Source organism: Mandrillus leucophaeus, unplaced genomic scaffold (genome assembly GCF_000951045.1).
Source record: "Mandrillus leucophaeus isolate KB7577 unplaced genomic scaffold, Mleu.le_1.0 Scaffold118, whole genome shotgun sequence".
NCBI classification, from domain to species: domain Eukaryota; kingdom Metazoa; phylum Chordata; class Mammalia; order Primates; family Cercopithecidae; genus Mandrillus; species Mandrillus leucophaeus.
The window spans coordinates 3,848,680-3,872,286 of record NW_012100098.1 but is presented as its reverse complement, the minus strand read 5'-3'; the positions used below and the strand labels follow the sequence as shown (position 1 = coordinate 3,872,286).

The 23,607-nt window shown below is 48.7% G+C and overlaps 1 protein-coding gene across 1 annotated transcript in view; it reads right to left on the bottom strand.

The window, feature by feature from the left end:
• The window catches only part of NCKAP5L (NCK-associated protein 5-like), a 38,435-nt gene that overhangs the window by 14,291 nt on the left and 537 nt on the right, over positions 1-23,607 (bottom strand). The window contains exon 2 of the mRNA XM_011964741.1: positions 781-842. The gene's annotated coding sequence lies outside the window, so the exon portion shown is untranslated. The remainder of the gene's footprint in view (positions 1-780; positions 843-23,607) is intronic.

Genomic DNA, 23,607 nt, shown 5'->3' with positions numbered 1-23,607 from the left:
CAGTCAACTCCATGAGGGCAGGAACACTGCATTTGCCTCCCCATCCAAACTCACATGCCTCCTGGTGGGATCCCTGGCATGTGGAGACAGACTGATGACTAGGCAAAGTTCATGACCACACCCAGCACGACCAGGGCTCAGACCTGTGTTGCACCACGGGATTCTCCCACCCCACCAAACCTTTGCCATTGTTGCTAGCTTGAACTGACTAGTCTTCATCTTCCAATTGAGTTCCAATGTCTCTGCTAGAGAAAAATGCTGTTTTTTCTTTCACACAAATATTGTGAAGGTTTCCAGTGGATGGGCAACCCTTCCTATTATAAAAGGGTGGAACCTTGGTCCACCACTGACTACTCCTTGTGCCATTGAATCTCCCACAAAAGAAAAATGGGGTTGGGCGTGGTGGCTTATGCCTGTGACCTCAGCACTTTGGAAGGCCAAGGTGGAAGGATGGCTTAAGGCTAGGAGTTCAAGTCCAGCGGGGCAACATACTGAGACCGCATCTACTAAAAGAAAAAAAAAGAAGTGGGAGGATCCCTTGAGCCCTAGAGTTTGAGGCTGCAGTGAGCTATGATGGCCACTGTGCTCAAGCCTGGGCAACAAAGCGAGACCCTGTTTCAAAACAAAAATAAAAAGCGTTGGAGCTTTTGGACTATAGGAGAGAGGGGTCCTCAGCAGCTCACCACCCAGCCATCTGAACACTTGCTCCCCTATCCTCCACAGTGGAGCCCAGGGGTGCCTCTCCCACCCCCAGCATGCACAGGCCCCAAAGCCCCTCACCTGTCTCTGTCCCCTTACACAGGTGAGCACACTCACTCTAGCATCCAGAACGGTCACCTCGCCTGTGGAAAAAAAAAAGATGATGTCAGCCACACACTTACTGGGCTCCTGCTATGCGCCAGGCACTGGGACATGGGATGAACAGCCAGAGAGAGCTCAGCCGCTATGAAGCTTCCATTCTATTGGGTGGGGCAGACAATGTACAGCGTTGGGTTGTGATAAGGCAGAGAGATGACAATTAAGCAGAGACTTGAATGAAGTCCAGATGAAATCCTGAATGGGAAAGCATTTGGGACAGCAGAAAGAGCCAGTGCAAAGGTCCCCAGCTCTCAGCCAGGAATCATCAGATAACAGAGGAGACTGAACAGTCACACCTGGTACTTTACCACCCGGTTCTACAACATACATTGTCTTGTCTCATGCTCAACAGTTAACCACAACAATGTTAAATGCTATTATCAGTGCCTGTGTTTCAGATGAGGAAGCCGAGGAACAGGAAGTTACACTTGCACACACTGTGTGCACCCAGTGTGATGAACAGCACAGGCACTTTCTTCTACACCATCCCATCCAGTTCTCCTAACAACCCTGGAAGGGGAGCACCCGCCTGTGGGAGGAGGCAGGCTCTGGGGCAGAGGATGTTGCCCAAGTCACATGGCTACTTCACAAAGCACACCAGACAGGCCTAGCTTTTCCCACTCCTCTGCACACACCCAAGCTGCACTGTAAGCTCCACAGTACAACAGACACTGAAGCCCCGTACAGCCCCAGTGCTCCTCAGAGGCTAGAAACTTGGGCTAGAAATCTGACACTAAAGAATCTCTTTTCTCTTTTTCTCATTTGTAAAACAGGGATAAGAACACTTAGCCCAAAGGATTGTTGGAGGACAAAATGAGATAATATTTGTAGAGTGTCTGGCACGAATTCCATACATGGAGACTTTTCATATCATCACCTGCTGACACAGGCACAGTGCAAAGCCATGCGGTTGTTGTAGAGCCTGCTGCTACCTTGTCCGTTCACACAGAGGCCGACTCCGAGTCCCAGCGCCCTTACCCAGGGGTCTCAGCTACAGGGGTACCTGAAAATCTCAGAGTGCTCCCCGCCCACCCTGACCTCAGAAGCCTCCTCTCCAACTCCTCCCAGCCGGCTCTCCAGCCCCAGGGCCGGCCTCGCCTTCCCTCTTCTCTTCTAATACCCCAGAAAGAGAAGCAGCTGGATGTTTGGGGACTGGGATAACAGTGAAAGGGGAGAATGCTGCTTTGTGTGTGTGTGTGTGTGTGTGTGTGTGTGGACACAACAGTGGGAAGGGGACTTCTGAAAACACTTGGAGGAAAAGGAAGACCTGCTTAATACTGATTTTTAAATTTTTTTTAAGAGACAGGGTCTCACCTCACTGCCCAGGCTGGAGTTCAGTGGCACATTCATAGCTCATTGCATCCTTGGCCTCCTGGGCTCAAGTGACCTCCTGCCTTAGCCCCCCAAGTGGCTAGGATGAGAGGCATGAGTCACTGTGCCTGGCCTCTAATGCTTATTGTTAATACTCTATAACAATCTGAAGTTGTTTGTTATTTTAACATCATAAAAATGTATCATATTTAACTTGGTTTGCTCATAACATTATCATGTTTATCATGTTTGATAGACTTAGAAATATACAGGCCTGGAAAAAAAATGAAAAAAATTTAAGAATTATCCTCCTTCCCACAAATGTGGTGAAACCCAGACAATGTCTCAGGTCACCTCCAGCATCTGACCAGTGCCACCCTCACCCACAACTCTAGTCTCTGGGCCATTGTCTTCCCACAGCCTGGCGCAACCTGCCTGTAGGTTCCCAGCGTGTCCCTCAATCCCCTCACCACCTACTTCTCTAGTGAAAACTTCCATGGAAGAGAGGCTGGGGTGTGGCTGAGGTATGCTGTGGAGGAGGAGAAAAAAGTTGGGAGGGTGAGGGAAAGGAATGGGATGAAGAAGGCAGCATCCAGGGTCTGGAAAAGGATAATGCTAAGGACCGGGAAACCCTAAGGTTTGTGTTCTTCGCAAGAAAGCAACAATGAAACAATGGGTGACAGTGGTTTAGTAGAGTATTATTTCTCAAAATAATAAAAAAGCATCCAGGTTAGGAGCAAGGCCCAGCTGTGAGGACTGGCTGTGGATTCTCTATGTGTGCACACAGTGGTTTTCTGTGCTGAGGAGCATGGAGACCCCACACACTCCACAAAGCCAGGCACGGCCCCGATCCATAGCTGAGCTCCTGTGAATCCCAGGCTGGGAGGCCTGAGTCCCACTGCGAATGGGGGAGACCCTCTGATTTATGAGCCAGCCAGTGGCCACAGTTCTTCTTCTCAGTGTGCCCCAGCTGGAGCAGGGCTGGGACTCAGCCCCACTTCGGGAGAAACACTTTCTGGCCTCACAGCAAGGGGGTCTGGGGTCAGCCCAGGATGAGGGGCCTCCTCTGCATCTGCAGGGCCATGACAGTGGAGGGCAGGAAGCTGTTACAGAGAAGAGACCTGCAGGAAAGCTTGGTGGTGGGGAGGAGCACGGGCCGTGAGAGTCGGCTCAGAGTCTGAGTTCAAGATTTCTAAAGAAAACTTCCTGTGTCCTTATCCTTCTCTAGGGAAGGTCAAGATCCAGAGAGAGACCACCACCAGCAGCTCCATATCAAAGCCAAATCAGGAATGTGGCCCTGTGGAGTCTGGGTTTTCTGCCTGCATCTCATGAGGGACGCCTACCCAGGCAGGCTTCGCAGTGGTGGTCCCTGCTGCCTCCCCAGAGGCTGAGCGCCGGCTTCTCCCTCAGGACCCACAGCTCCTGCTCACAGCCCTGAGCTCAGCCCGACCTGGGGCAGGGAAAACCCCAGGCTTGGGGTTTTCGGAATGGCTCTGGTTTCAAACATTCCTCTGATGGCCCCAACACATCTGGGATGTTGGGTCTGGACACACGGTGCCGGCCAGGCAGGGGCTGGGGACTCTAACTTGAACTGGAGGCTTCTCCCGCCGGAATTGCCAGCGGAGGCCCCTCCCTCCACAAAGGCCTGATTCAGAGGGAGGTGACCTCAGTGCAGGGGGAGGGAGAGAAGGAGCGGGGAGAAGAGCAGAGTCCTCTCTGGCTCATCCTTCAGAGGGGGTGGGGAGGGGCAGTTTTCAGGCAGCCAGGGCTGAGGAAGAGGGAAACTTGCCAGGGGTCTCTGGGTAACCTGGGCGACTACCATCTCTTCAGCCAAGTCAGTCACAGAGGGCCCCAGCTCTCTCTTCCCCCTTAAAGCCAGGAGGGGACAGAGGCTTTCAGGGCCTCCAAAGAGATCTGACTGTCCTGGCCTTTCAGTTAGCCAGACCAGAGGGGGTCTGTAGCTCCCACCTCCTCTCCAGCAGGGCCCAGGCAAGACCCCTCCCTGAACAGAGACCAGGCATGGGAGGAAGGGGCTGGAGAGGCAGGCGGCAGCAAGCCTGTCCTCATTCCCTCACCCCGGCCCTCAGCCAAGGCCTCCTGGCCCCTGGTGAGCCCCTCACTCACCAGCTGTTCCCCCCAGAGTCCTCTAGGGAGAGAAGCCAGGGAGCAGGAGTGGGGGAGGGTGGGCAGCTGTAGGAAGGCAGAGATGGAGAGCTCACTTAATCACAGAATCACCCGTAACGCCAACCGCTTCCCTCTGCGCCCTCCCCAGCTGCTTTCTGGAATCCCTCTTATTCTCCCAGCCCTTTTACCAGTCACACCCAAGAATCCACTTGTAAACAGCAATTTCTGTCCCCACAGCAAACACCCTTTCCAGCCAAGATCAGCCCTGGGCTGCTGAGGAGTGTGGGGAGGGACAGGAGGACTGAGGCCTGGCTCCCAGGGCACTTCTAGCCTGAAAGGGGCCACTAAATCCCTGGCCCAAAGCATCTTTCAGCCCTGAGAATTCCAACTGGTCTCTTCCCGCTTCAGGGTAAGAGGGCAGACAAGAATTTCCTTCCCTCCTCCTGACAACTGGTACTGGAGACACAATAGCCCTTCTGAGAGGCATCGGTCTTGGAAGGGGCCCCCTGTATCCCCCCAACTTCCTTTTCACAGGCATTCTAAGCACCTCAACCACCATGGCGTGGGTTCTTCCAAACCGGCTGCAGGATAGGTCCTCGGCCCTTCCAGGAAGGGAAGAAGGAAGGGCAGTCGTGTTATGAGCCCCAAAGGCTTCCAGATTTCAACATCCCTCATCTCCCCTCCCTCAGAGCCCTCCTGCTCCCTGTCCACAGCATAATCCAGTAACAAAAATAGCAGCTGCTGGGGGTGGGGAGAGGGAAGGGGTGCCGACACAATGGGTTTATTTATAGGACCACACACCAGGGGCTCTGCAGCCAAGCAGCCCAGGCCCCACTCCCAAAAGTCCAGACTGTGCTGTCCTAGCCCAGCCGAGGGTACTGGAAACAGCCTCAGACCAGAGGGCAGAAGAGTCTAGCATTCAGTCCCAGTTCTAACTCTGCAAATAACTTACATGCTGTGTGACTAGGCAAATCATTCTGTCTCCCTGGGATGAGTTTCTTCACACCAAGTGGTTGTTGTTCTGCCACAGTGGTTCCCACAGTGGGGCCCAGGCACCCTGTGGCCCTCTCCAGGGGTCTGTAAGGTCAAAGCTGTTTTCCTAATACTACTAAGACACTATCTGCCTGTATTACTCCCATTCTCTCCTGAGTGTACAGTGGCATTTTCCAGATACTATGCTGTGTGATACCACAAAAGATTGAATACCAAAGCAGACAGGAGAAGCCAGCTTCCTTCTATTAAGTCAGACATGAGAGATTTGCAAAAATAGAGAACAATGACATTCTTATTATTTGTGTTTTTGGAACATATATAATTATATTTTTAAATAAAATGCTAACATGTGATGGGTTTATTGCTATTTTTAAACAAATTAATTAAATAACTGTAAGTATAACACATATAAACAAAAGTTCTTCGGGGTCTTCAAGTTTTAAGCATATAGAAATGTCCTCAGACCAAAAAGTTGGAGTTGTTTTTCTAGAACAGTGCTGTCCAGTAGAACTTTCTGTGATAATGAACATGCTTAGTCTCTACTATCCAACATGGAAGGTATCTATTAGCTACACGTGGCTGCCGAACACTTGAAATGTGGCTAGTCCAACTGAGGAACTGAATTTTACATTTAATTTTAGATAGCCACATGCAAGCTCAAGAAGCTCCCTGGGATTTCTTGACTTGTGCATTCTAGGACAATGCTTCTTTCCACAAGGTGTGGATGTTGGAAAGGGACTTCTGTCCCCAGGCTTGTGCTTACGCTCTCTCTCACTCTCTTCCCCACCACAGAAGGCCAGCTCAGCTCCACTGTCAGTCCAGCCTGGCAATCCTGCCCGGCTCGAGTAAGAGAGCTACTCTCTCATTCTCTGCCATGAGTAGTATACACCCTGTCCACTCTCCTAAAACTTCTGGCCTCACCCTCCTGTTTCCCCAGAGGATTAAAGCCAGAAGGAAATCTCCTCACACATCCTGCCGCCACCATCCCAGCCCCCTCGGAACCCTCCCCACCTCCTCGTCCACTATTATAGCAGATGAGTTGCCCGCTCCCAGCCAAAGCTCCCGCTCAAAGCCAAAGTACCACTTGTCCCAGACTTACCCCATTTACGTCTTCAGTATCTACCTCCTGAATAGAGCTTTCCCATCTACCCTTTAAAACTTAAAATCTTTAAATCTTAAGAACAATCTTCTCGCTGGGCACAGTGGCTCACACCTGTAGTCCCAGCTACTTGGGAGGCTGAGGTGGGAGATCACTTGAGGGACTACCAGGCTGTGGCGAGTTATGACCCGGCTACTGCTGCACTCTAGCCTGGGCGACAGAGAGGGACCCTTTTTTTTCTCTTAAACAAACAAAACCAACAATCTTTGCTTGACATTTTCCCAGATACTGCCAAATTTCAAAAAATACTCTAGATACTTCAAAGCCAAACTTCTCAAAAAACACAAAAGAAAATCCCAAAACCATTTTCTCATTCCTCCCTCAACCTGGTCCAACTTCAGTGGTAACCACCACGATGCTAAATCCAAACAATATTTTTCAGTCCTCATTGCCGTCGCAGGTATAAGACCTCTGTGACCACTTCCTCCTGGACTTTTTTCTTTTACGGAGTCTTGCTCTGTCGCCCAGGCTGGAGTGCAGTGGTGCAATTTCAGCTCACTGCAAGCACCGCCTCCCGGGTTCACGTCATTCTCCTGCCTTAGCCTCACGAGTAGCTGGGACTACAGGCGCCTGCTATTTTTTTTGTATTTTTCTTAGTAGAGACGGGGTTTCACCGTGTTAGCCAGGATGGTCTCGATCTCCTGACCTTGTGATCCACCTGCCTCGGCCTCCCAAAGTGCTGGGATTACAGGCGTGAACCACTGCACCCAGCCACTGGACTTTTTTTAAGCTTTGAGACACAGTCCCTGTCTCACACAATTCACCCACTTAAAGTGTACAATTCAGTGATTCTTGGTGTACTCAGACATACGTGCAGTCATCACTATGGTTAATTTTAGAACACTTTTATTAGCTTTTTTTGTTCCTTTCCTTAATACTGCCCCCTCCCCACCCAGTCACAGGCAACCACTCATCTATTTTCTGTCTCTATGGATTTCCCTATTCTGGACATTTCATGTGAATTCAATCATATCATTGGTGCCTTTTACGACTGGCTTCTTTCACTTTGTGTGATGTTTTCAAGGTTCATCCACGTTGTTGCATGTTTCAGTACTCCATTCCTTTTGTTTTCTTTTTTTTTTTAGACAGAGTTTCACTCTTGTTACTCAGGCTGGAGTGCAATGCTGTGATCTCGGCTCACTGTAACCTCTGCCTCTCAGGTTCAAGCGATTCTCTTGCCTCAGCCTCCTGAGTAGCTGAGACTACAGGCACACGCCACTACGCCTGGCTAATTTTTGTATTTTTTAGTAGAGACGGGGTTTCACCATGTTGGCCAGGCTGATCTCGAACTCCTGACCTCAGGTGATCCTCCCGCCTTGGCCTCCCAAAGTGCTGGGATTACAGGCGTGAGCCACCACACCCAGCCTCCATTCCTTTTTATGGGTGAACAGTGCTCCACTGTATAGGCCAGCCACAGTTTATCCATCCATTCTACTGATGAACATTTAGCTTGTTTTCACTTTTTAGCTATTACGAATATTGCTATGAGCATTTATGTAGTTAGCCTTTGGCATCCCCAGGGGATTGGATCTAGGTCTCCTGCAAAAACCAAAATCTGAGGATGCTCAAGTCCCTTATATAAAAAAATGGTACAGTATTTGCATATAACCTAAACACTTCCTCTGGTATACTTTACAAATCATCTCTAGGTTTCTTATCATACCTAAACAGTGTAAATGCTATGTAAATAGTTGTTAGACTATATATATAAACAATATGTATATTGTTTTAAGCTTTGTATTATTTTTATTTTATTTTATTTTTATTGTTTTTTTTCTTCCAAATATTTTTGGCCCGCAGTTGGTTGGACCCTCCCCTGCAAATGTGGAGCACCAACTACACAAGTTTTTGTATAGATGTATGTTTTCCTTTCTCTTGGGTATATATACTTAGGAGTAGAATTGCTGGGTTATATAATAACTGCAGGTTTAATCATTTGAGGAACTGTCAGATTGTTGTCCAGAGCAGATGTACCATTTTATAATCCCACCAGCAGTGTATGAGGGTTCTAATTTCTCCATACGGTCACCATTTATTATTTGATCTGCTGATTCCAGCCACCCAGTAAGTATGAAGTGAGATTTTATTGTGGTTTGAGTTTGTATCTCCCTGATGACTAATGATGTTAAGCATCTTTGCATGTGCTTATTGGCCATTTGTATCTCTTCCTTGGAGAAATGTTTTTCAAATTTTTGCTGATTTTTAAACTGGGGATTGTGTCTTTTTATTATCTAGTTGTGAGAATTCTTTAAAAAAATTTTTTTTTTTTTTAGATAGAGTCTTACTCTGTAGCCCAGGCTGGAATGCAGTGGCATGATCTCAGCTCACTGCCACCTCTGCATCCTGGGTTCAAGCGATTCTCCTGTCTCAGCCTCCCGAGTACCTGGGATTACAGGCATGCGCTACCACACCTGACTAATTTTGTATTTTTAGTAGAGATGGGGTTTCACCATGTTGGCCAGGCTGGTCTCGAACTCCTAGCCTCAAGTGATCTGCCCGCCTCGGCCCCCCAAAGTGCTGGGATTACATGCGTGAAACACTGTTCCTGGCCCACATTTTTTTTTTTTTTTAAGAGACAAGATTTGGCTTGGCTCTGTCACTCAGGCTGGAGTGCAGTGCCACAGTCATAGCTTACTGTAACTTCAGACTCCTAGGCTCAAGTGGTCCTCCCGCTTCAGCCTCCCAAGTAATCAGGACTACCACAGTTGGCTAATTTTAAAATTTTTTGTAGAGACAGGGTCTTGCCATACTGCCCAGGCTGATCTTGAACTCCTCCTAGTGATCCTCCTGCCTTGGCCTCCCAAAGCACTGGGATTACAGGGATGAGCAACTTTGCCCAGCCTAGTTTTCAGAACTCTTCACATATTCTAGATACAAGTCCTTTTATATATATATGTGTGTGTCTGTGTGTGTGTGTATGTGTATATATGTGTATATATATGCATCTATATGTATATACATGATTTGAAAATATTTTCTTCCATTCTGTGGGCTGTCTTCTCACTTTCTTGAGGGTATCCACTTCTTCCTGGATGACTTTTCCCTTTCCTATTACATTCCCCTACTCCTCCCACCCCTCTTCCACCTCTTCTTCTATGTGCCTATGTGTTACTTTATGTATAAATACATACTTAAAAAAACACATAGTAGCACATTCTCATGGTTCCACATCTTTCTTTAGCAGAACAATTTTTAGAAAATGAAACTATAGCCTTTATATGGATCTTATCAGTTTTTGCACCAATATTCTGTTCCAAGATCCAATCCAGGATTCCACAGGGTACTTGGTCACCCAGTCTCCTTAGCATTTACAATTCATGACAATCCCTCGACCTTTCTTTATCTTTCATCATCTTAACACTTCTGAAGCGACTAGTCAACATTTTGGAGAACGTCCTCCAATTTGGGTTGTTTGATGTTCTCACTGATTAGACTGAGGTTATATGTTTTGACAAGAATACCACAAGAATACCACGGGGAAGATATACCTTCCCCAGGGCATTATATCTGAGGACACACATGATACCAAGTTTTCTTGTTCCTGGTGATGTTTTAACCTCATCACTTGGTTAGGCAGTATCTATTAATTGGTTTCTCCATTGTAAAGTCACTGTTTTTCCTTTTGTAATTAATATTTTGGGGGGCAATACTTTGCGACTATGCAAATATCCTATTTCTCCTTAAATTTTCACCTGGCAATTTTTAACCAAAATCAGTGGATCTTGCTTGTAGCAATTACTATGGTGTTCTAAAACATAATTTTCAATTTCCTATCTTCCTTCTATATTTATTAATTGCAAGTTTTCTATAAGGAAGAACTGTCCCTTCATCCCATTTAATCATGTATTTATATTGGTATGGATGAACTGGATATATATTTTTTTAATTTAATTAAAAAAAAATTTTTTTTGAGACAGAGTCTTGCTCTGTCGCCCAGGCTGGAGTGCAGTGGCACAATCTCGGCTCACTGCAAGCTCCGCCTCCCCGATTCACATCATTCTCCGGCCTCAGCCTCCTGAGTAGCTGGGACAACAGGCACCCACCACCACGCTCGGCTAATTGTTTTGTATTTTTAGCAGAGACGGGGTTTCACCGTGTTAGCCAGGATGGTCTCGATCTCCTGACCTCGTGATCCACCCGCCTTGGCCTCCCAAAGTGCTGGGATTACAGGTGTGAGCCACCACGCCCGGCCTGGATATTTATTTAATCTTTGGGTTATAATCCAATACTATCATAACATTTCATTGCTCAAATTCCAGCTATGGCCATTGGCCATTGAGAATCTTTCAGGCTGGGTCCTCCTTCCAACATGCTTCCTTTTTTTTTTTTCCTTTTTTTTTTAGACAAGTCTTGCCCTGTCGCCCAGGCTGGAGGGCAGTGGCGTGATCTCGGCTCAAGCGATTCTCATGCCTCAGCCTCCTGAGTAGCTGGGACCACAGGTGTGTGCCACTACACCTGGCTAATTTTTATGTTTTTAGTAGAGATGGGGTTTCACCATGTTGGCCAGGCTGGTCTCGAACTCCTGACCTCAAGTGCTCCACCCACCTGGGCCTCCCAAAGTGCTGGGATTACAGGCATAAGTCACCATACTCAGCCAGTGCTTCATTTTTTTTTTCTTTCTTTCTTTTTCAAGCACTCTCTTGCCGTAAGATGTTCCTGGCTTATCTTGTATTTTCCTTGCCACAACCACTTTTCCAAGGAGCTCCACCATAGCAAACTTCTAAAACTATAAATCTGATTGTGTTCTTCCCACTTCAAATCTTCCCACGACCTCCTACTGCTTTTGGGACCAACCAAAGCCCTCAACACAACCCTCGAAGCCCTGCCTTTGTCTGGCCCCTGAGCAACTCTTTGGACAAGCTTTCCTGGACTCATGCAGCCTCACTGTTCTATCTTCTTCAAGTGCCTCCTGCAGGATCAGTATTTCCAAATGCAATGTAGCCTGTTCTTGAACATTCCCTGTGAAGAGGAGGGGACTCCCCATACTGTTAAAAGGGGAGCTCCCCCAGGAGAGGCTCTTGCTTGTATTTCTGCACTCCCCGCCACACCCTCTGCCAGTGTACCACTCCTACCAACCAGACCAGGCCCTGAGCCACCCTGCCCCCTGCAGAACTGGTGATCTCCTTTCATTCTCGCCAGAAAAAAGGTTAGAAAGAAGGGACAGTAGACCATCCTGGCTAACACGGTGAAACCCCATCTCTACTTAAAAAATACAAAAAACTAGCCAGGTGAGGTGGCGGGCGCCTGTAGTCCCAGCTACTCGGGAGGTTGAGGCAGGAGAATGGTGTAAACTCAGAAGGCGGAGCTTGCAGTGAGCTGAGATCCGGCCCCTGCACTCCAGCCTGGGCGACAGAGCAAGACTCCGTCTCAAAAAAAAAAAGAAAGAAGGGACAGCTAAGAACATACCTGGGCTCATCAGGTTCCCCGAAAGACCCCTAACTATCCTCCACCAAATGGCTCTTAAGGCCCACAGGACAAACCGTACTGAGGGGTGAGGAAGAGACATTTTCAGATTTGTCCCTGACCCTTTCAAAGTTCTCAACCCTCTCAAAAAAAGGAAAAAAAAAGCCAGAAGCGGTGGCTCACACCTGTAATCCCAACACTTTGGGAGGCCAAGGTGGGCAGATTAAGAGGTCAGGAGTTTGAGTCCAGCCTGACCAACATGGTGAAACCCTGTCTTTACTAAAAATACAAACATTAGCCGGGCGTGGTGGCGAGTGCCTGTGATCCCAGCTACTTGGGAGGCTGAGGCAGGAGAATTGCTTGAACCCGGAAGGCAGAAGTTGTGATGAGCCAAAATCGCGCCACTGCACTCCAGCCTGGGTGAGAGTGAGAGTCCGTCTCAAAAAAAAAAAAAAAAAAAAAAAAAAGGTTCTCAACCCACTCTTAGGACTCAGTGACTCTCTCTGGCAAATAGTACTAACCTATTCATTCTACAGATATTTCTGGACTGACAAACTCACTAGGAAATGCATTGCTTGGGTATATAGCTGGGGGCAATTCAGAGAAGGGTCAGCTCTTGGGCTTCTGGGAGCTTTCAGTTTATAGGGGACATAAGACATGCAAGAAAAAAAATCAGCAGCCTTTCTATATGTTAACAATGAACTACCTAAAAAAGTACAAAATAATAAAATATTCCAGAATAAGTTTAACCAAGGAGGTGAAGGATCTCTACACTAAAAACTATAAAACACTGATAAAAGAAATTGACATGAATAACTGGAAAGATGTCCCATGTCAGGGATTGGAATAATTAATATTTTTAAAATGTCCATAAATACCCAAAGCAATCTACAGATTCAATGCAATCCCTATCAAGTTATCAATTATATTTTTCATAGAAATAGGAAAAAAAATCCTAAAACTCATATGGAACCGTAAAAGACCCCAAATAGCCAAAGCAATATATCTGACAAAAGAATTACTTTGATAGAGTAAATAATAGAGGTTAAAATCCTCTTATTTCTAGAATATAGGAATTGAATCTACCCCTGAGAATCCAAAATTCTCCGTGCTACCTATCACACCACATCCTAGAGTAAAGCCAGGTAAATAAGCTGAGCAAAAGTTTGTTCTTAAGCAAAAGAACAAACTTGGAGACATCACACTACCTGATTTGAAGAACCTACTACAAAGCTATAGTAATCAAAATAGCATGGTACTGGCATAAAAACAGACACTAGACGAATGGTTCAGAATAGAGAGACCAGAAATAAATCCACATGTTTACAGTTAATTAACCGCTGACAAAGATGCCAAGAACACACAACAGGGAAAGGACAGTCTCCTTAGTAATTAGTGTTGAGAAAACTGGATATTCACATGCAGAAGAGTAAAATTAGATTAGACCCTCATCTCACACCATATACAAAAATCAACTAAAAATCTATTAAAAACTTAAACCTGGCCGGTCGCAGTGCTCATGCCTATCATCCTAGCACTATAGGAGGCTAAGGCAGGCAGATCACTTGAGGTCAGGAGTTTGAGACCAGCCTGGGCAACGTGGTGAAACCTCCTCTCTACTAAAAATACAAAAATTAGCTGGGTGTGGTGGCTCATGCCTGTAATTCCAGCTACTTGGGAGGCAGAGGCACAGGAATCTCTTGAACCCAGGAGGTAATGGAGGTTGTAGTAAGCTGAAATCTCACTGCTGCACTCGGGCCTGGGTTACAGAGCAAGACTCTGTCTTGAAAAAAACAAAACAAAACCTTAAACCTGACCAGAAACTGTAAAACTACTAGAAGAAAATAAAATACAGGGGAAAGACTCCATGACATTGGTCTGGGCAATGACTTTTTGGATATGACCCCAAAAGCACAGGCAACAAAGGGGATTACATCAAACTAAAAAGCTTCTGCAGAGCAAAGGAAACAGCAGATTAAAGAGACAATCAACAAAATAGTAGAAAATATTTGTAAACCACACATCTCATTCACTCAGGCTGGAGTGCAGGCTGGTTGCAGTGGTACAATTATGGCTTACTGTAACCTCAAACTCCTGGGCTCAGCTGATCCTCTCACTTCAGCCTCCCGAGTAGCTGGGACTATAGGCATGCATCACCATGTCCAACTAATTTTTTGGTTTTTTTTTTTTTGTAGAGACAGGGTTTGACCATGTTGCCCAGGCTGGTCTCGAACTCCTGGGCTCAAGCAATCTGCCTGCCTCAGCCTCCCAAAGTGCTTGGATTATAGGCATGAGCCACCGTGCAGAGCCCGACATTTCTTAAAAGACATACAAATGGCCAGTGGGTATATGAAAAAATGCTCAATATCACAAATCATCAGGGAAATGTAAATTTAAACCACAATGAGATATTACTTCACACATTTAGAATATTATAAAAAAGACAAAATAATAAGTGTTGGCAAGGATGTGGAGAAAAGGGAACCCTTGTACACCATTGGAGGGAATATAAATTAGTATAGCCACTATGGTAAATAGTATGGAAGTTTCTCAAAAAACTTAAAATAGGCCAGACCAAGTGGCTCACACCTATAATCTTAACACTTTGGGAGGCCAAGGCAGGAGGATCACTTGAGGCCAGGAGTTCAAGAGCAGCCTAGATAACACAACAAGACCCTGTATTTAAAAAAAAAAAAAAAAAAAAAAAAAAAAAAAGGCTGGGCGCGGTGGCTCACGCCTGTAATCCCAGCACTTTGGGAGGCTGAGGTGGGCGGATCACAAAGTCAGGAGATTGAGATCATTCTGGCTACATGGTGAAACCCCATCTCTACTAAAACTACAAAAAATTAGCCGGGCATGGTGGCGGGCGCCTCTAGTCCCAGCTACTTGGGAGGCTGAGGCAGGAGAATTGCTTGAACCCCGAAGGCAGAGCTTGCAGTGAGCTGAGATTGCGCCACTGCACTCCAGCCTGGGCGACAGGGCAAGACTACATCTCAAAAAAAAAAAAAAAAAAAAAAAAAAATTAAAAACCGTTAAATGGAACTACCATTAAATCAGGATGTTGAAGAGATATCTGCACTCCCATGTTTATTCATTGCAGTCAAGATATGGAACCAACCTAAGTATCCATCAGTAGATGAATGGATAAGGAAAAGATGCTATATACACATAATAGGACACTATTCAGCCCTAAAAAAGGAGGAAATCCTGTCATTTGTAACAACATGGATGAATTTGGAGAACACTATGTTACGTGAAATAAGCCAGGCACAGAAAAATACCACATGATCTCACTTATATATGGATTCTAAAAAGTTGAATGCGTAGAAGCAGAGGATTGCTTGAGCCCAGGAGTTCAGGACCGGTCTGGGCAACATAGCAAGACTCTGCCTCAAGGGAAAAAAAGAAAACAGACATGTGGATAGATAGCTGTACTATGAAGGAAGTTTCATAAGAGGAGTCTGTTGAAGAACTTTAAAAATCAAGAAAGAAATATTGGAGTTTTTCAGAATAGGAGACATCAAGTGAACAGAAGGTAAAGACAGGTGGGGTTTACATACAATGAAAAGGGAAGGGTGTCATTCCACACAGAAGGAAGGGCAGAAACAGAAGTGAGAAGGCAGAAACCTCTGGGTGTATATGGAACCAGAATGACTCAGTGCTGCTGGATCTAAGGACATTTGAAGGTGATTGTTTCCTGCTCCCCGGCCCATGCCAACAACTAACTCCTCTCCTATCCCCTGGCAGAATTAGGGAGTTGCATCTTTTCAATATCCTGGGCATAACCAGAGATACATGCTGGGTCCCACAGGAGGAACCAAGGCAGAGAGGCTCCTGGAGGTGATGGCGAAGGTGATGGCAGAGCTGACCACTGAAACATCAGCTGTTAGTATTTTCTCCCAGGTCTGAGACAATAGGGCCTAGGAGGCTGCACCTGCAGGGGGAGGAGAGCTGGACAGATACGCTTCCAGCTCCTAGTGCCCATTCCCTAAACTTTATCTCCTGGCTTTTTTTTTTTTTTTTTTTTTTTTGAGATGGAGTTTTGCTCTGTCACCCAGGCTGGAAGGCAGTGGCGTGATCTTGGCTTACGGCAACCTCCACCTCCCGGGTTCAAGCGATTCTCCTGCTTCAGCCTCCCAAGTAGCTGGGACTACAGGCATGTGCCACCACGCCTGGCTAATTTTTGTATTTTTAGTAGAGACCGTGTTTCACTGTGTTAGCCAGGATGATCTCGATCTCCTAACCTTGTGATCCACCCACCTCAGCCTCCCAAAGTGCTGGGATTACAGGCATGAGCCACTGCGCCCAGCCCCCCAATCTCCTGGCTTCTTTCTACAACAAGAATAGGCTCTGGCCAGCCAATATGCCTTCTGCATTCAAGCAACTCCAGTGCTCAGCTAGTGGGCACCATCCAGCCAGAGCCCAGAGGTGACACCCCAAGCTGCCAGCTCTGTGCTGGGAGAAGAAAACAGCTCTGGTTCGCCCACAAGCCCCCACTGGGCTCTGCTCTTGTTTGTGATCACAAACAGGAGGCAGGCTTTTGGGATTCTGCTCCTGAGATTCATGCAGCCAAACCACATGACCCTAGGTGAAGCTGGCACCCCACTGGGCCTCAGTTTCCTTCCTGTAAAATGGGGGTCAGCCCTCTGACTCCTCTCCCCTGCAGGGCACAGGAGAGAAGAATATCCCATCTAGAGAAGGACTGCAGCTGAGGAGCCAGGTCCCTTGTGCGGGATAGGGGTGGGGTAAGGAGCTCCGCAGGGCCTTCAGGGATAAACTGCTGGCTTTGATGCTGCCTTGCTCCTTCAAGGCCTGCAGGCTTCCCAGGAAAGCAGTGGGGGAGGAGAGAGGAAGGGGTGGCAAAGTCAAGAGTTTTAGCCTTCTTCTAGCCTGGAGGACAGGAAGTGAGGTGCTGTCTACAGAGGAAGTGAGAAGCAAACCCCCGTCCCCACCCCCCAACTTCCCCTCAGCCTGGAGTGGAAAGAAAGGCTCCAGCTTCAGGAGCCTGCAGGCTCACAGCTGGGGAAATAGAAGGTGATGCAATGTGGGTAGGGGAAGAGGAATGATCAGCACCATCTGGAAGAGAAGAGGGTCTCCTGTCTTGGGCACAATAATACTCAAGGGATCCAGGACATCCCACAGACTGGGGGAGTGGGGAGAAGAGAAGTCACTCAAGCCAAGTTGAGAAAGCCAGTATTCCAGGCCACGTGGTACCCACATCTGCAGTCCTGGCCTGACTCCTGCTCCCAGCATGTGTGCCATGTCATGCGCCTCAGCACGGGCCACCCCCAGCACTAGGTGGGGCAAGTCCTTGGAGCACTTGCTCTTATAGCATGTGTCCTTTCTTTGCAACCCTTATCATGGCTATAATTATAAAACCGTTTAATTACTTGATTAACGTGGACTTTTTTGATCACCACTTATCCCTAGAGATTAGCACAGCACCTGGCACACAGTAAATTCTAAATAATCTGCTGGCTGAATAAATAGGCCGCTCATATAGCTTGAGAATTCCTCAGAGGCCAGTTTGGCCTGAATCCTGACGTCTGAATGAAGTTCGGTATACAAAGGTGAATGAACACTGCTCATGACTTGGGGCCAACTGGGGAACCCTGGGATGAGTGGTCAAGGCCAGTGCTATCGTCTGAATGTTTGTATACCCGCAAATCCACATGTTGAAATCCTAATACCCAAGGTAATGCTATTGCGGGGCAGCAGGGCAGTGGTGCTTTGGGACGTAAATAGGTCATGGAGGTGGAGCCCTCATGAAAGGGATTAGTGCTCTTATGAAAAGGGGCCTGGTGAGATTCCTCACCCCTTCCACCATGTGAGGACACAATAAGAAGCCTCTGTCCAGGAATCAGAAAGCTGGCCCTCACCAGACACCAAATCTGCCCTTGCCTTCACCTTGGACTTCCCAGCCTCTAGAGCTGTGAGAAATAAATTTCTGTTGTTTCTAAGCTGCCTAGCTTATGGTATGTTGTTATAGCAGCTCAAACAGACTAAGACAGCCAGAAACGGGAGAGCTGACATAGGTGGTAGGAGAAATCCAGGCACACCCAGGTACTGCTAATAGGTAAGGCAACAAATACAGTAGACACACTATGCTATATTTTGGGTAAGAATGAAAAAAAAGAATATATATTTGTGTGTGTTTGGTATTGTGTAAGGAAACTCAAGGGATATATAAGAAACTAATAAATGATTATGGGGGAAAAGGGGATGGAGGTGAGAGTGAGATTTTTTTTTTTTTTTTGAGACAGGGTCTTACTGTTGCCTAGGCTGGAATGCGGTAGCTCAATCTCTGCTCACTGCAACCTCTGCCTCCTGGGTTCAAGTGATCCTCCCACCTCAGCCTCCCCAGTAGCTGGGACTACAGGTGCACACCACCACGCCCGGCTAATTTTTATATTTTTTGGTGGAGACGAGGTTTCACCGTCTTAGTTAGGCTGGTCTCGAATTCCTAACCTCAAGTGACCCACCCACCTTGGCCTCCCACAGTGCTGGGCATGAGCCACAGTGCCCAGCAGAGATTTCAATTTTCAAACTATGTTTATAAAACCTGGTGAAAAAAGAAAACAAAACTGCAAAAAATATTAGAAGGAATCAAACTATTCAACAAGTTGATTTCTAAAGCTCCTCCCAGCTGTGGCATTCACCCTCTTCCAGGCCGCTAGGACAAGGGAGCAGGTGAGGTGGCCAGTCAGATGAATGTGGGGGCTCCAACCCAGGGTTGCTGATGCCTTCACATCCTTTCTTCTCCAGCCATCTTGCCCTGGGTTAGCAGAGAGGCCCTCCTAACCCCAGGCTGTGGTGTGGGCATGGTAACACCACTATTCAGAAGTTGGTCATGGGCACTTCTACCTGGGTAAGAGTTGGGTTTATTCTAGGTCGCTCAGAAGGGGGACAGTCTGGTCAGGGGCAGAGGCAGAGGGCAGGGGAAAGTTTGGGGCCAGTGGGGTAAATGGCTCCTGGAAGTGCCTGGTGCTGCTGTGGGCAGGTTCTGGGGGTGTCTGAACAGATCCTTGTACAGAAGGGCCGATTATAGCCCCCACATCAAGCCAGCTGGGAGTGAGGTAAATCAGCCCCTGGGAACTGCAACTGCTGAGAACCCCAGAGACACACCCCGGGAGTTCCAGGGCCCCTCACAGCCCTGCCTAGAAAAACCTTGACCATTGGCCTACCAGAGAGTCTACGGGCAGGGACAATTTCAGGCTGAACTACATGAGAGTGAGGAGACATGCAGACCACAGGTTCTAAGCAGCACCTGTCACTCAAGCCCTGCAGGCAACAACACGAGCAGCAGAATGGGGTCTTCTCTCCTTTAAGACATCTATACTTGAAAAAAAAAAAAGCATAGTGAATATTGGAGAATTCCCAGAGTTCAAGGACCAGCATAAGGTACAGGGTGCTGTGTCTGACTGGGCTCTTCTCAGCAGCTGCTGGGTTTTAGAAATCGGTAATAACAGCAACAATAATTCACCTTAATAACAGCCTGGCCTCCTCTTTCATCTGCGTAACTCCCAGAGCTGGGAAAATGGTAATTATCGAGCTGGTGCCACACCCCAATGGTGATGCATAATTAATCCAGGAACACTGGCTGGGAAACTGAGGCCCAAGGAGAAGGATTTCCCCTCGCAGAGAGCTACAGACACAGGTGCCAAGGGCTGCTGGGCGGAGGGGGGTGAGGGTGCCAGTTCCACACCTGTAGTGTTTTGGGAAGGTGCTGAAGACAGGGGCACTCATTCCAGAGTCCTCCAGACTTGGGTTTGGGGAGAAGGTGAAGAAAGACCCAGATAAGTGTCCCAAGCCCCCTCCTAGGCTGCGGCAGGGCCTGGTGAGTAGCCCTGGCTGGAAGTCAAGGCCTTTGTTCTTGAGCCCATGCCCTACCCTCCCAGAGTATCACAAAGCAGGCTGACAGCTGCCTCAGGCACCTCCACATCTCTACAGTGTGCCCAGGCGCCACAGGGTAAGTGAGTGCAGCCCTCCGAACAGCCCCACGCCACAGGCATAGTTCATGAAGTGGGAGTGGGGAGCACCTTACAGCCAGGTAGGTAGATCAGATCAAGAAGAGTGAAGAAATGGGGGAGACTGCTTCTTGGGAACCCCAGCCCATCTCTGAAGCCCCCTTGCATCCTTGGTACTGATCCTAAAATAAAGAGATCCTTCCTACAGCAAGGCCTGTCTGGCCAGTGCTGTAGAAACCTGCCAGGGAGGTCCAGTTGACATATGCCCTCTAAGAGGGCAGAGGACGGTGGGCAAAGCATCCTAAGAGACCAAAGACCTTTTCCCACTGTGTCCACAGAGGGAACCAGTAGAGACTCAAACTAGAAGGGAAGGGTAAACAAAGATGGAGGCATTGCATATGCAGGTCCATCCACAGCCTGCTGCGTGCCTGGTACTGTGACAGATACCAGGACAGAAAAAAATCTAAGTTCCCGAGAAATCACAAGAGCCAAGACAGGCAGCAACCAATGACCTTGTCCTCCAACCCTACAGGTCAGTGTCTGGGGGAAATTATTATGGGTCTTGTTCTCAGGGATTTGAAGCTGTTTTTCCTCAGCATGTTACAAAGCTGACCAGAGCCCCTGGGCGGTCCTGCGATAACACTCTGACTCTCCGAGGGCCCAGCTTTCTGCTATCTCAGGTTCAAGAACTGGCCCTCTCTGCTTTAAATCCAGCCAGGCTACCTCATGCATAAAACATTAAGGCAGAATGGGACCATGTGAAACTACAGAGCAGAATCAGGAGGCCTGCCTCTGACACTCACCACCGCATGAATCACTTCCCGCTCTGGACTTCAGTTTCCCCATTTTTAACACGAGGGCGTTGGACTAGACTGTCTCTAGGATTCCTTCCAACCTATGCTCTGTGTTGTTTTGATGTAGTGGCAGATCCCAGATTGATTTACATAAATTTGCATGTTCAATCAGAAATCCCAAACTCCAAGTATAGAAAATCCAATCAGTCCATTAATGCAGCCAGACTGGGGCTCGGGGAACCTGCCAGGTTTGGGTGAGGGTTGTCGAAGGAGACGGTGGGAGCGGTGTTGAATTGGGGGAGGGGCTGAGAAGCAGGGGCTAGAAAGGGCACTTGTTTTGAGACATGCAGCTCCAGTGACTCAGGCATGATGGGGTCAGGGACCCCACTTCGGCTGTCAGGCAAGGGCCCTTTCTCTTCCTGCTTCTAACGGGGCCTCTGGCTGGCCAGCCTCAGAGCCACACCCCAAGAGGGAACAGCAGCCTCTGCCTAGTAACAGCTGCATCCTTCAGTCTGACAGGGACTCCAGCATTAGCCACTTTCTGGGAAACTGACCTCCCTGGGAGCTTCCATTATCCATTCCAAGGGCTCACAGCAGTAAGGAAGGCTTCCTTGGGGTTTAACCTAAACACCTCCTGCTGCAGCTTCACCCTCATAGGCAGCAGGGCCCAGGGCAGAGGGCTTCCCAGGCCCAGGAGAGCCAGCAGAGGGAAAAGCAATGCAGGGAGAATGTGCCCCTACATGAGCAAACCCAGGGCTTCCTTAACCACCACCTCTCCTTCAACATTCCCCTTCAACTGGGAGACCGAGGATGAAAACAAACAAGAAGAACTTCAAGACCTCTGGCTCTTGGGCTGGAAAGCAAGTCCCAACCTGGAGAGCCCAACTCCTGACGAAGTCCTACCCCCGGGAGGGAAGGGGCTGGGAAAGGTGGGGTGGGTGCAGTTTCTCCTCACTGCTGCCACTGGCTGGTTTGGCAGGGCCTGGGAGGCTGGCTGGGCTGGATGAGGGCAGTGGGGAAGATTCCTTAGCCCCTTGCCTGGGACCTGGGGATGTGAGTACAGCAGTGAGGTGGGCAGGGCTGGGGATGGGATGGGCAAAAGCAGTGGGGCCCTCCTTGCCCTCCTCCTATAAGAGGGCGGTTGGGTGAGTGTGTTGTGCTCCCTGGCCCAGATCCTAAAACAAGTCCCAACAGCTGAGACGTAAACTGTCTCCTGGGAATCTGCTTACCCTGCTGGCCCTTGGCTGCCTCCTCCTCTCTCAGCTCTTCTTCAAAGGGCCAGGATGTCTCACCACAGGCGTGATGGGTGGGCCAAACCCAAGCCAGCAGGAGTTCATATCCCAAGGCACCAGGGGTGTGTGGGACAAGGTCTACTCTCAGGCATAGAATAAGGGAATCTGTTCTCTCTACGCAGGGTTCTAATCCTAAGTAATTGCAATTTAAAGCACACCCAACACTTTAGCTCCCTCTAAATGGGACCATTCTGCCAGAGGACCTTTCTCCCCTATAGATTCACCCATCAGTGAAACCATTCAATGTCAAAAAGTGGACGGGAATATTAGAGCTATCTAGTCCAACTACTGAATTTTAAAGATGGGGAAACTGAGCCCCAGAGAGCAAACTGTCTCGGCCAAGGTCATACAGCAAGCTAGGAAAAGTAGGGACCAGAGCTTCTGACTCTGTCTTTATTGATACCAGCTTGGTCCCCAAACACTTAGGTCTTCACCGGCCTATCATGAAGATCTTTCTTCCCTGCCAACCACGGCACCTGCCCCTCCAGGTCCTCACTCTTTTCCTGAGGGCCAGAGCTGGAGAAAGATGCCACCTCATGCACAGACCATAGCCTTTGAAAACAAGCTTGAATTTGGGAATATCTCCCCGGACAGGAATACACACGGTTTCTTTGGGATAGGAAACCCCACTAACTCCAGGTTGTTTTTAGGAAGATGGGGGGACCAATTTGAGAAGTGAATTCCTGTCACACAAGGAGTCTCAGAGAGCCAGATGGCGTAATGTCTGCAAGGGAGGGTCTGCAACAAGGCAAATGGGCTATGTTCATTTTCCCCAAAAGTACTGACCATAAACCGGTTAGGCATTGACACCCTTTTTACCGCTCCCCAGGACCACCCCTGCCCAGGCTATTTCCTCTGGCTGACCACTGTGCTTAAGAAGGAGGACCCATGAAGGAGCGGGAGAAGTGGGAGGGAGGGATTGCCTCTACAGCCAGAGAACTCCTTAGCCCAAGATCCCTAGCTCCTCAGCAAGGCAGGCCTTTAAGAAGTAGCAGCTGGAGAGACTAGGTAGACTGGGCTGATCCAGCCCTGGGATGCCTGGAAAACTAGGCCTGTGGGAGGCGAGGGCCCTCTGTGCCCTTGGGGCCATGCCAGGACTGGAGACAACGCAGGGCCTTGGGCCCAGGACAAGGAGAGGGGAGCTAGGATCCGGGCAGCCGCTTTCTTAGTTGGGCTAAGCCAGGGGAGCGTCGGGCACAGATGAATTCTCTGCATTCTTCTGGCACCGCAGCCAGCACCCTGAGGGCCTTTTCTGCAGGCGCTGCCCTGTCCCTGCTCCCTGCCCAACCAACCCTCTTCCCTCCCTTAGCTTCTCTTCAGCTTGCAGCCCGCCAGGTCCTTCCTCCTTCCCGCAGCCCCTCAAAGCCTCTGAAGGGCTGTTCTCTAGGAGACCCGCTCTTTCCGCCTCTCCCCGCCTTCCTCAGGCCCTACCGCCCCAGGCCACGGGGACTGGAAGGAGTGCGAAAGGGAGCCCCAGGCTCGTCTCCGCGCCTGCGCTTTGGGGAGAGAGCCCCTCCCCCCGCAATAACCCGGCACCGCTAAGCGGCACCCGGACGGTGGGATGCGGGTTGGGTGGGGTGGGCAGCTGGGGCAAGGTCAGTGCTTTCAAAGAGGGAGGGGAGCCCGGCCCCCGGAACATCCCCCACTCCCGAAAGTTTCCCTTCCGGGGCCACTGAGTGTGCGCGAGGATGGCGCGGGGGGCGGGA